We start from the raw sequence: 7,011 nt of genomic DNA, 5'->3' as shown, positions 1-7,011 counted from the left end.
AAGCAAATAGTAGATGTCGAGCAGTTCAAGTGTCGAGTCAGAGATAGAATTATAGTATGTGTTGAGCATCAATAACCTCAAGTGCCGAGTTAGAGATAGAATTATAGTATGTTTCGAGCATCAATAACCTCAAGTGTTGAGTAACATAAATTTGACATATTTATTTGTGATTGCACAAACAAATATGTAAACAATTTTTTTAGCCAACGTAAAGATAGAATATGATCTTTTGAAGATAAGGATGAATCTTTATGCAGATTCCCTATGCAATTACATGAAGCCAATTAGAAAAAGGGAAGGATTAAGTGGTAAAAAGGATGAATCTTAGTTGTAGATTCATAACTGACCCTAAGTCTTCTAGTCTTCTTAAGGAGGAAAAAAGCCAAAACTTCAATGAGAGTGTGTGTAAGGAATTGAAGGAAGAAAAATAGTGAAATTTGCATGGATACTTAAAAGTTGTAAGAGAGAAAATTATAGAATCAGTTTGAGAAGAAAAGGGATAGAGGATACAACATTGACATATCAGATCAAAGAGGATCAAGAAGGATATAGTACAGATTTGGGCTTTAATCAGGCTACCAGAGTTAATCACAAGATCTATGTTGAAACATCCTAACAGGTGGTTTTAGTTAAATCTCCTAGATGGAGTAGTCTTAACAGAGTGTTGTAAATCCTTTAATAGGGTAACATTCCAAGTGGATGTTCTAGAGTCCTTTAGCTAGGCACACTTCAAACAAGGTGTTGAAATCCTCTAAGAAGGTGGGGCTTAATAGTCCTTGTAAGCCTTTAACAGTGTAGACCTTTCATAAGGAAAGTCATGTCTCATGGTCAAATCATTATAACCCTAATTGTGACACTATATTGCTACAGTAGTGAAGAATTGTGGGTGTCATCCCCACCCCAATTTTACCTTCTCATATGGAGGGTTCCTAGGTAATCATATTACGTGTCAAATGTGTGATTTCTTATGTGTTTACATGTTTTAGATGTTTATGCTTTGCATTTTATTTCAAGTTTATCTATTGAATGCAAGAGATGGATGAGTGGTGAAAAGTTTTATGGATTCATGTTTTAAACTATTGATTCACTCAATCCCTCTTAGTAGTTTACCTTTCCTACTTATAATTCCATCAAGAGGTTGAAGCCATGGTGGAAGAGGATTAGATTATAGGTCACAAGAGACAATAAGGTTACTGAATAGAAAGAAGGAAATTCAAGAAGAGGTGGTTTCACTAGTGGTAGAGGCTAGAGTCTCTAACACTAGTTGGAGAAGGAGGAGCATAAACCAAGGAAGAGGATCCTACTTTTCCACCATGAAGTTTTATTATTGCAATCATTTAGGACACTCTACATATATTTTCCCTAAAAAAGCTTCAACTTCCCAAGGAAGAACAAAAAGGGTCAACTATGTGTAAGAGGAAACTAGTAGCAGAAAAAAACACGCTAAGGTACCCCTACAATTAAAAGAAGGGGAGAACCTAATGATAAGAAGAACCTTGATCAAAGAGCCAATCAAAGAAGAACCAAGTTAGAGAAGAGAACTCTTTAGGATCAGATGAAAGATCATAGGAAAGGTGTGTAGAGTCATCATTGACTTAGGCTCAACTAACAACATAATCAATGAAGAGGTTGTTAACAAGATGAAGTTAAAAATAATCCCTCATGCCAATCCATACAAGGTCACATGACTCAATAAAGGATAACATATTCTTGTTGAAGAAAAAGCATGGGTAGAGTTCACCATAGGGAGATAAAAGGACATGTTATTATGTGATATTCTTCCCATGGATGCATGTCACATTCTACTTGGAAGGCCATGGCAATTTGGTAATCAAGCCATGCATGATGGAACAAAAATTTCCTACTCATAATTCAAAAAGGATGGGGTGACTTTCAAGATCCAATCCTTACTAGAAGGAGAGTTGAAGACCTCAAGTCCAAGTGTGCTCATGGTTGGTAAGAAGGAGCTCTTGATGACCCTAGAGGAAGGAGATATAGTTGGGTTTGCATTGGTTTTAAAACCTAAGGAAGAAGCTACTGTCAAAAAAATAGAGGAACTAAGAGAAGTACAAGAATTTCTTGAAAAGTATAAAGCCATGGTAATTGAGTGACAACCTACCACCTTACCTTCTAAGAGGTTTTTCAACCACCAAATAGACTTTATCCTAGGAGCTATCCTACCTAACAAAGCTTACTATAAGATGACCCCTCAACAAAACAAGGAAATTGTCAAACAAATCCATGAGCTCCTAAACCAAGGCCTAATTAGGAAAAGCATTATCTCGCGTGAAGCCCCTACTATTTTAGCACCCAAGAAAGGAGGAACTTGGAGACTTTGTATAGATTATAGAGCCATAAATAAGATCACCATTAGGTATAGGTTCCCAATACCTAAAGGAATGCTTAGGGGAACCAAAGTATTTCACCAAGATAGACCTGAAAAGTGGCTACCACCAAATCAAGATAAACCAAGGAGATGAATGGAAAACAACCTTCAAAACTACAAAAGGTTTTTATGAATGGCTTGTGATGCCATTTGGTCTATCCAATACCCCATCTACTTTTATGAGGTTGATGAATGAGGTATTGGCAGATTACATTGGTAAGTTTTTTGTTGTCTATTTAGATGACATCTTAAATTTTAGAAAAAGTAAAAAGGAGCATATAAAGCATATACAAATTTTTTTTAAACACTTTCATAAAGAAAAGCTAATGATCAATTTGGAGAAGTGTGAATTCATTAAGCAAGAGCTAGTTTATCTTGGCTTTGTTTTGTCTCAAGGTAACCTCAAAATGGATCAAGAGAAGGTAGATACCATTGTAAGTTGATCTAATCCTAAGACTACATCATATGTGAGAAGATTCCATGGTTTGGCATAGAATTATAGGAAGTTTATCAGACATTTCAATGGCATATGTGCTCCTATATTGGATACAATTAAGGAAGGCATGAAGGAAAAGTTTCATTGGACTCCACAAGTTGATCATGGGTTTGAGACACTCAAAAATAAGATAGAAGAACTACCTACACTAGTACTTCCTAATGTTGAAAAAAATTTCCAAGTGTGATGGTAGTAATGTAGCTATTGGGGTTGTTCTAAGCCAAGAAGGCGAGTGGCTTTCATAGTGAGAAGATCAATGATGCCAAAAGGATGTACTCTTCCTATGACCTAGATTTGTATGCTGTAGTCCAAGCCCTTAGAAAATGGAGGTATTACTTTCTTCCAAAGGAATTTTTTGCATATTTAGAAAACCAATCTCTCAATTTACTTAATTCTAAAGACAAACTTGGTAGTAAGCATATGAAGTGAGTAGAGTACCTAGAATCCTACACATTTACCATCAAACATAAGAACGGGGTATAGAATAAGGTAGCTGATGCATTAAGTAGGAGACTTCTCATAGTCCAAGAAATCCAACTACAAAGAATAGGCATTGAAAGATCAAAGACCTATATTCTAATGATGAATATTTTTCTCAAATCTACAAGGTATGCAAGGAGTTCAAAATTAACTTTCATGGTGAGTTTTCTAATTATACATTGTAGAATGATCTATTGTTTAAGGAAAGTCAACTTTATGTCCCTAGAGGGTCAATGAGGAAAAATTTGATCCAAGAGAATTATAATGGGATACTTAGTGGTCATCTTGGAGTAAAAAAGACTCAAGATTTCATCACTAGGTTCTATTTTTGGCCAAGAATGACTAGAGGTATTAGATATTATGTTGAGGGTTGCATATTGTGAAAAAATATAAGGAAGCATCCTCAAATTTTGGTCTTTACTAACCACTTCCAATCCCTAGTAGGCCATGTGAGTGTATAAGTATGGATTTTGTAATTGGTCTACCAAGGACAAGGCAAGGATATGATAGAATTTATGTGGTTGTTGATAGGTTTAGTAAGATGACACATTTTGTAACTTGCAAGACTATACATGATGCTTTCCAAATTGCTAATTTTTTTTCAAAGAGGTGGTTAGGATCCATGGTCTACCTATGAGCATTGTTTCAAACAAGGACACCAAATTCATGAGCCATTTTTGGAAATCACTATGGAGAAGGCTTGGGACTAACTTGTCTTTAGGATCTACCTATCACCCATAGATTGATGGCCAAATAGAGGTAACTAATAGGAGTCTTGGAAACCTACTAAGGTGTCTCAAAAAGGATTATGGTAGGACATGGGACCAACAAATTGGGCAAGCTAAATATGCTTACAATGATACAGTAAATAGACCCAAAGGTAAGAATCCATTTGAAATAGTTTATGGTTTACATTCTAGAGGGGTTTTTGAGTTGAGATAATTGAAGGATGGGGTCCCAAGTAGTGGATATTTTGAGGAATTTTCCCAATAAATGAGGGAATTCCATAAAAGTGTCAGGAAGACACTAATTGAAAATATTGATAAATTGAAGCAAATGGTGGATGCCCAGGAGTTACAATTTTAGTTAGGAGATTGTGTGATAGTGCACCTAAAAAAAATAGATTTCCCAAGGGGATACAACACAAGCTTCAAATGATAAGGTTGGTTCCTTTCAAAATACTTTCCAAATATGGGGAAAATGCTTATAAGGTTGAGTTGCCTTTAGACCTAGGTTTGTCACTAGCTTTCAATATTACAGATTTGATTTCCTACAAAGGCCTTTACCAAGATGCTAATAAGAGTCTACAAGAGGTCACACAAGACATAATAGACCTCTACCTAGGCCCTCATCCACCCTTGCAAGAAGATAGGATATTGGATTTAAGAGTCTATAAACAAACTAGGAAGAAGGATTCCTTAGAAAATCTTGTCAAATGGCTTTGAAATGATGATGTTGATGCTACTTGGATTAGAGGAATATATTTCAAAATGTTAGGAATTGATTAAATGATTCAATGATAATAGATGCCCTAATTGATATAGTGGTATTTGATAGTAATTATCATTTGATTTTGATATAGTGGTGTTTGATGGTAATTGTCATTTGATCCTAAGTGGTATTTGTGGACTAACCTAGGTGTTTGGAGAAGCATCCCTACATTTTTTTTCAGTTTCCAATTCCATGGTATGTGGATGGATTAACTTATTTTTGTTTGGGGGAGTATGGTGTAGGAGCACTTAGTCAAAGCCTCTCTTTCTTAGTTTGATTTCTAGTTACATTTTTTTTCTTATATTGACACTAGCCAAGTTAGGAGTGAGAGTAATTTTGGACCTTTTCAAGGTCATCTCTTTGTTTATGTTGTTCCTAGGTGAATTTTCTCTCCTATGTGGTCTTGGTGTGTTTGTGAGTGTAGCTTGTGTTAGGGGTCATAGGTGTAGGACCATGAAAAAATGAGGAAGGTATGGTTTATAAACCATCTTTCCCTCCATGATATTTTGATATCATATTGCATGGATTGGGGCTCCTAACATGTCATTTGGAGCAAGAAAGAAGAAGATATCAAAACGATGTCAATTGTGCTACAAATTTCTAGAAGTTGTCAATAAGGGAAAAATGAAAAAAATATGACAATTGATGTCTTGGAGGCAAAATAATGCCTAGACATAATTAAGGGATCAAAGTAGATAGGTTTGGAATTTCTCAAGTAAAGGAAAGCAAAACCGCTCAAAGATTCAAAATTTGTCAAAGTTTTGTATTTTTGGAAAAGTTGCTTGACAACTTTTTGACAAAAAGTTGCAAAATGAAAGAAAGAGGTTGGTGGTTAGTCCAATTTCCTACAACCTCTTTGGGAGCTTATGAAACCATGCAATAAACACATCCTAAGTGTTGGAAATGATAATCAACAATTTTGTGCAATTAGTTCCATGACTTCCAGTTCAGTTTTAACAGTTGTTGAGATTTTTTATTTCCTTTACACAATGATGTATTGTAGCTTTCATTCTAGTTCTGGATCTTTTTTGTTCATGCTATTATAGTTATTTTCCATTTAGGTTACAATTTTTGTAGGTATTCATTTAAACATGTTTCAAAATTCATTTGAAACTTTCCTGTGTGTTGGTTCAATTTTGACTCTGTAAGCAATAATGGCTCCCCCATGAGTTCCTACCATGAGTCCTTAATGGATTTAGGTAAAGTGGGAGTGGAGCCTACATATATAGTTTTTGGGGCCCTGGAAAGTGTGTTAAGAAATTTAAATGTGATGCCTTAAGCAAGTCTTTGATACTTGGTTATGTGATCACAAAAGAGAAAGGAAGGATTTGAGGTTTGGATGTGAGAAATACTTCAAACCAAATGTTGTAGAAGGAGGAGGGGTGAGCATGTCACTATATGTCAAAGGAGAAGCCTTCATGACAATTTTTACTAAGGGAATGACTAGGCCCTAGCCAGCCCTATCATTCATGTTATGAAACCCTTAAATATAAGAATAAAAGTTTCTTTTAGGTGTATGGATAGTTTGGGAACTTAATACCCACAAAATCCTTTAGGATTTCCAAAAGGGTACTCAAAACCATGATTTTTTTCCCACCTTACTTAGAGAAAATTAGGGTTGTTTTCCAAAAACTCAAGTTGGAGGGCTAATTCTAGTAGCCCTTTTTTGGCAATTTTGGAGTGGGAGTAAAGAACTTGAAGGTAACTTGTGAAATTTGTGTTCAAAAGTCTAGGAGAAGTATTACATCACTTGTAAGAGCACCTCACTATAACACCCCACCAAGGAATCCAAAAGAAATAACCTAAAGTTTTACTAAGTTTTCCAACTTTTTTTTTTTGGAACAAGAAGAATAACATACACATCAAACACATAGTAGCAGAAGCAATAACATACAATCAACTAAAAACATACATAATAGGTTACATTCCTTAAGGATCCCATGGCATTGAATCACATTTAAATTTAATTAATACTAACCCTAAAAACTACCATAGCTATATGAAACAATAATTAAAAGTCCAAAGTCCATTTAAATAATGTACATTTGTTATGAATGCATCTTGGCAAATGAAATTTGGAATGCTTAATCATCCACTATGCATGTCACAGGGTATCAAAGGCTAAAAGAATATACATATGTAGATATAGAAATACATC

The sequence above is a fragment of the Cupressus sempervirens genome, chromosome 7, assembly GCF_028749045.1.
Source record: "Cupressus sempervirens isolate cs-2001-9-10 chromosome 7, ASM2874904v1, whole genome shotgun sequence".
NCBI classification, from domain to species: Eukaryota; Viridiplantae; Streptophyta; class Pinopsida; order Cupressales; family Cupressaceae; genus Cupressus; species Cupressus sempervirens.
The sequence above is the reverse complement of the archived record's forward strand: the minus strand, read 5'-3'. Positions refer to the sequence as shown.